Below are 6,972 nucleotides of genomic sequence, written 5' to 3'. Positions count from 1 at the left end.
ATCACGAAATTTCACAGGAACATGCAGAGATTCACTCAGAGGAACATTTATAGTGTCTCTGCAGTACAAACAGGAAGATAACTTCAGTATCTGCCAAAAACCGAAAACAAAAACAAGGCAGCTTGCCTTCCACAAAATTCTCTTGGACACTGTGTCGCTGTGGCTTCCAAAGAAGAAAGCCCAAAAGGCAAAAACAAATGGTTTCTCCAAAGGGGCTGAAGAATGTTTGGTTACATTGAGAGAGGACAGAGGAAGTCCATGCTGAGAAGCCTACCCATGTCATGCCAACGTGTGGGAGAACCACACTCCAAGGGCCCTTCGCAGCCAGACTTAGCTGACGTGAGGCTCCAGCAAGCTGAAACACCCCTTAAAACTGTTGGCTTTTGTGTGGCAGAAGAATCAGGGCCCAGCTCAGTGGCTGCATTCAAGGCCACGGCCGTATAAACATGTTCCCCAGGCCAAGTGCATCAGGACCATCCACGCCCACCTCTGCTCCCATCCATTTCCATATCTGGATCCTGGGTGCATTAGTCTGCTGGGCTGCCATAACCAAGGACCACAGACTGGGTGGTTTACATAACACATATATTGTGCCACAGTTCTGGAAGCTAGAAGTCTTGAGATCATGGTCCTGACAGGGTTGGTTTCTTCTGAGGCCTCTCCCCTTGGCTTGGAGAGGGTTGTCTTCTCCCTGTGTCTTCACGTGGTCTTGTGTGTGTCTGTGTCCTAATTTCTTATAAGGACACTGGTCACCTTGGACTAGAACTATCCCAGTAGCCTCATTTTAACTTAATTATTACTTTAAAGGCCGTGTCTCCAAATACAGTCATTTCTGAGGTACTGGGAGATAGGACTTCAACATACGAATTTTGGGAGGGGGACACAACTCAGCCCATAACTTTGGAGTAATAGACTTTAACTCTCCATCTCTTCCACCTGTCTTTTTCTTTAACAATCTTTTTTTTTTAAGTGAAAATAATTTTTCACTTTTATGTATCCTCTATTGACTTTTTACTCTACAAGATGAAAATGGAATTCTCTTATACTCTCTTCACACACTTTTACCCTCCCCCAATCTCCTGATAAATTATAGCACAATTTTTAAAAATTAGTATTCAGCATTTCTACTATATGATTGCCAGTATCCTTCACAACTGAGACTAGTAGAACAATATGGTCATTTCTTCTCTTGTACTTAAAAAAAATTTCCTAGAGTTAATAAATGCTTCTTCTTCTTTTTGCAATTTCAGGGGTTTTCCTTGGAGCCCTCTACCTCCTGTTCCCATCCACACTGGTGGCTCTCACACCTGCTACACAGTACTCTCCCTGGGGACTCCTCTTACCCGCTGCCCTATGTTACAGCCTCTGCTTCCTGGAGTCGATGTCTTAACTCTTTCTTGGTTTCCTCCCCCGGCCCTTTGTTAGCATCCCCTCAGCAACACTGGGGTTTGAATTTCTCTTCTCTGTTGAAGCAATTTCCCCTCACCCAAACGACTGACTACCCCTCAGCTCCCAAAACTTGGTTGATCTTATTTTTCTACTATTCCCCTACCCTTCCATTCTTTTTGCTCTTTGGGTTTACCCTTTAAAAATTCTTTACTGTCATTTAAAAGGGTTTCCAAAAAAGAAGAGATAAATATATATGTTTGATTTGCCTTGGTTAACTTACACCCTACCTCCTTAACTCTCAAATTTGAGACTTGGTTCATAATTCAGCTCCTTTAGGAGATTTTCCCATTCACCTAACCAGTCTGTTTCCTCTGCATCTCTTTGTGATCTGCGTGTTCAATCTGCTGGTGAGTTTCCCTGGCTCTGCACAATGGATATGTGCCTACAAAGCTACCTAGATTTCCATTTCTTTTTTTTTTTTTTTAAGTAAACGTTTGACTTTAGAGCAGTTTTAGATTTACAGAAAAACTGCAAAGGTAGTACAGGGAGTTCCTATATACCCCATACCCAGTTTCCTTTAATTAACATCTAACATCTTATAGAATGGCACATTTGTTACAATTAATCATTATTACACTGTTAGTAAGCAAAGTCCATACTTTGATCCTATTTCCTTAGTTTTACCTAATATCCCATCCCGGATACCATGTTACGTTTAGTTGTCATGTCTTCTTAGGCTCCTCTTAGCTGTGACAATTGACCCCCACTTTTTAAAAAAATTTTATTCATTCATTCATTCATTCATTCATTCATGGCTGTGTTGGGTCCCCGTTGCTGCGCGCAGGCTTTCTTTAGTTGAGGCGAGCGGAGGCTACTCTTTCGTTGCGGTGCACAGCCTTCCCATTGCAGTGGCCTCTCATTGCGGAGCACGAGCTCTAGGCGCAAGGGCTTCAGCAGTTTTGGTATGCAGGCTCAGTAGTTGTGGCTCACGGGCTCTAGAGCACAGGCTCAGCAGTTGTGGCGCATGGGTCTAGTTGCTCCACAGCATGTGGAATCCTCCTGGACCAGGGCTCGAACCCGTGTCCCCTGCATTGGCTGGTGGATTCTCAATCACTGCGCCACCAAGGAAGTCCCAACCCCCACTTTTTATGAAGTAAATCCAGATACTTTTGGCAATAGAAAGATGCATTGTATAGGTACGTTGACGTGTTTCATTGTTACAAAGTTCACAGCCAGAGATAGAAATAGTGCTAAAGGGAAGGGATATCTTCAAGTATGCACTCAATAGTCCCAGGAGCAAAAGGAGGGGAGAATAGGATTTATATTCAGATTAGAGAAAGAGAGAAGGAAGCCCCTCATTGGGTGGAAGAACCCTTGCTGGCCAACTTGAAGAGGTTCCCTCTGGCCAAAGATAAGCAATTTGAGCTTCAGCAAGAATAATAATTCCAATAGACTGAAACTCATCTAACATACTTTAATATGTGAGTTCATAATATTTTTTAAAGTAGGTGGTCACCTGGAGAGTATGATAGAGAAGTAATTCATTATCTTTAAAAGTGCTAAATAAAGGAAAGAATGAAACATTTATCTTGCCTTCCCTGTATGAAGGGTACCACCAGGTAACCAAATTGTAGATGAGGGAAAGCATCTCTTCCTACAGTAGTTCAACAATTAAATAAATAAGAAATTTTAGAATTAGACTGTCACCATTTTTTTCAGCCCCTAATGAATTAATGGATCCAGACATTGATCATGAACATCAACAGTGGCCAACAGCATGAAAGGAGGGAGAGAGGGAGGGAGGGGGAGAAAGAAAGACAGAGAAGGAGAAGGAGGAGGAGGAGAAAAGGGGGGAGGTGGAGGGGGAAAGGGAGGAGGGCAGAGGAAGGGAGAGAAAACCAGACATTATGTACTTTCTGATGAAAGAACACACCACCACCTATAGTCTTGCCAAATGGATTGGAAATGAGACTGATGAAACAAACCTCTGATTTCAGCTGCCAACTTTCAGGAAATACTGAGCACAGAGGAACATGTTGAACTGCACCCTGAGTATGCAATCAGCAAAATCCAGACGGTGAGAAACCCTGCAGATTACATGGCCCTCGATCTTAGAGGAATGGGACTATGAATCTGATGGGACTTAAAAGACATAACCAATGTTTTCAACAAATGGCAAGATGAAACTATAAAGACTAGGAGTGCACAATCAGGCAAGAGAACTATAAAGAAATGATAACTTTAAAAGTCAGGAGAGTGTTTACTTTTAAGGGATGGGAAGGAGTTGAGAGGATGTGGAGAGGCTTCTGGGGGGACTGGCAAAGCTCTATTTCATGACGTGAGCAGTGATTAAGAAATGCTCACCTAGGAGGGCTCATGCCAAGGAGTACCTCCCAGAACTTCTGCTGCCAGTGTCCTTGTCCCAACGGTCAGTCACAGCCACCCCCTGCCTCTGCAGGAGACCCTCCAACACTAGCAGGTTTACTACTTTTCTTCTTCTGTGTCCAATACTGTATATTAAATCTATCAAATAACTTATTGAGCAGAAGCAAAAAGAACTACAATCCTGCAGCCCATGGAACAAAAACCACATTCACAGAAAGACAGACAAGATGAAAAGGCAGAGGGCTATGTACCAGATGAAGGAGCAAGATAAAACCACAGAATAACAACTAAATGAAGTGGAGATAGGCAACCTTCCAAAAAAGAATTCAGAATAATGATAGTGCAGATGATCCAGGACCTTGGAAAAAGAATGGAGGCAAAGACTGAGAAGATGCAAGAAATGTTTAACAAAGACCTAGAAGAATTAAAGAACAAACAAATAGAGATGAACAATACAATAACTGAAATGAAAACTACACTAGAAGGAATAAATAGCAGAATAACTGACGCAGAAGAATGGATAAGTGACCTGGAAGACAGAATGGTGGAATTCACAGCTATGGAACAGAATAAAGAAAAAAGATTGAAAAGAAATGAAGACAGCCTAAGAGACCTCTGGGACAACATTAAACGCAACAACATTCGCATTATAGGGGTCCCAGAAGGAGAAGAGAGAGAGAAAGGACCCGAGAAAATATTTGAAGAGATTATAGTCGAAAACTTCCTTAACATGGGAAAGGAAATAGCCACCCAAGTCCAGGAAGAGCAGAGAGTACCATATAGGAGAAACCCAAGGAGAAACACACCAAGACACATAGTAATCAAATTGGAAAAAATTAAAGACAAACAAAAACTATTGAAAGCAGCAAGGGAAAAACGACAAATAACATACAAGGGAACTCCCATAAGGTTAACAGCTGATTTCTCAGCAGAAACTCTACAAGCCAGAAGGGAGTGGCATGATATACTTAAAGTGATGAAAGGGAAGAACCTACAACCAAGATTACTCTACCCAGCAAGGATCTCATTCAGATTCCATGGAGAAACCAAAAGCTTTACAGACAAGCAAAGGCTAAGAGAATTCAGCACCACCAAACCAGCTCTACAACAAATGCTAAAGGAACTTCTCTAAGTAGGAAACACAAGAGAAGAAAAGGATCTACAAAAACAAGCCCAAAACAATCAAGAAAATGGTCATAGAAACATACATATCAATAATTACCTTAAACGTGAATGGATTAAATCTCCAACCAAAAGACACAGGCTTGCCGAATGGATACAAAAATAAGACCCATATATATGCTGTCTACAAGAGACCCAATTCAGACCTAGGGACACATACAGACTGAAAGTGAGGGGATGGAAAAAGATATTCCATGCAAATGGAAATCAAAAGAAAGCTGGAGTAGCTATACTCATATCAGATAAAATAGACTTAAAAATAAAGAATGTTACAAGAGACAAGGAAGGACACTACATAATGATCAAGGGATAAATCCAAGAAGAAGATATAACAATTATAAATATATATGCACCCAACATAGGAGCACCTCAATACATAATGCAACTGCTAACAGGTATAAAAGAGGAAATCAACAGTAACAAAATAATAGTGGGGGACGTTAACACCTCACTTACACCAATGGACAGATAATCCAAAATGAAAATAAATAAGGAAACAGAAGCTTTAAATGACACAATAGACCAGATAGATTTAATTGATATTTATAGGACATTCCATCCAAAAACAGCAGATTACACTTTCTTCGCAAGTGCGCAGGGAACATTCTCCAGGATAGATCACATCTTGGGTCACAAATCAAGCCTCAGTAAATTTAAGAAAATTGAAATCATATCAAGCATCTTTTCTGACCGCAACGCTATGAGATTAGAAATGAATTACAGGGAAAACAATGTAAAAAACACAAACACAGGGAGGCTAAACAATACGTTACTAAATAACCAAGAGATCACTGAAGAAATCAAAGAGGAAATCAAAAAATACCTAGAGACAAATGACAATGAAAACACGACAATCCAAAACCTATGGGATGCAGCAAAAGCAGTTCTAAGAGGGAAGTTTATAGCTATACAAGCCTACCTCAAGAAACAAGAAAAATCTCAAATAAACAATCTAACCTTACAGCTGAAGGAAGTAGAGAAAGAAGAACAAACAAAACCCAAAGTTAGCAGAAGGAAAGAAATCATAAAGATCAGAGCAGAAATAAATGAAATAGAAACAAAGAAAACAATAGCAAAGATCAATAAAACTAAAAGTTGGTTCTTTGAGAAGATAAACAAAATTGATAAACCATTAGCCAGACTCATCAAGAAAAAGAGGGAGAGGACTCAAAACAATAAAATTAGAAATGGAAAAGGGGAAGATGCAACAGACACCACAGAAACACAAAGCATCCTAAGAGACTACTACAAGCAACTCTATGCCAATAAAATGGACAACCTGGAAGAAATGGACACATTCTTAGAAAGGTATAACCTTCCAAGACTGAACCAGGAAGAAACAGAAAATATGAACAGACCAATCACAAGTAACGAAATTGAAACTGTGATTAAAAATCTTCCAACAAACAAAAGTCCAGGACCAGATGGCTTCACAGGTAAATTCTATCAATCATTTACAGAAGAGCTAACACCCATCCTTCTCAAACTCTTACAAAAAATTGCAGAGGAAGGAACACTCCCAAGCTCATTCTACGAGGCCACCATCACCCTGATACCAAAACCAGACAAGGATACTACAAAAAAAGAAAATTACAGACCAATATCACTGATGAATATAGATGCAAAAATCCTCAACAAAATACTAGCAAACAGAATCCAACAGCACATTAAAAGGACCATACACCATGATCAAGTGGGATTTATCCCAGAAATGCAAGGATTCTTCAATATATGCAAATCAATCAATGGGATACACCATATTAACAAACTGAAGAAGAAAAACCATATGATCATCTCAGTAGATGCAGAAAAAGCTTTTGACAAAATTCAACACCCATTTATGATAAAAACTCTCCAGAAAGTGGGCATAGAGGGAACCTACCTCAACATAATAAAGGCCATATATGACAAACCCACAGCCAACATCATTCTCAATGGTGAAAAACTGAAAGCATTTCCTCTAAGATCAGGAACGAGACAAGGATGTCCACTCTCGCCACTATTATTCAACATAGT

Source organism: Balaenoptera physalus (genome assembly GCF_965194825.1).
Source record: "Balaenoptera physalus genome assembly, chromosome: 8".
NCBI classification, from domain to species: Eukaryota; Metazoa; Chordata; class Mammalia; order Artiodactyla; family Balaenopteridae; genus Balaenoptera; species Balaenoptera physalus.
This window is presented reverse-complemented; position numbering follows the sequence as displayed.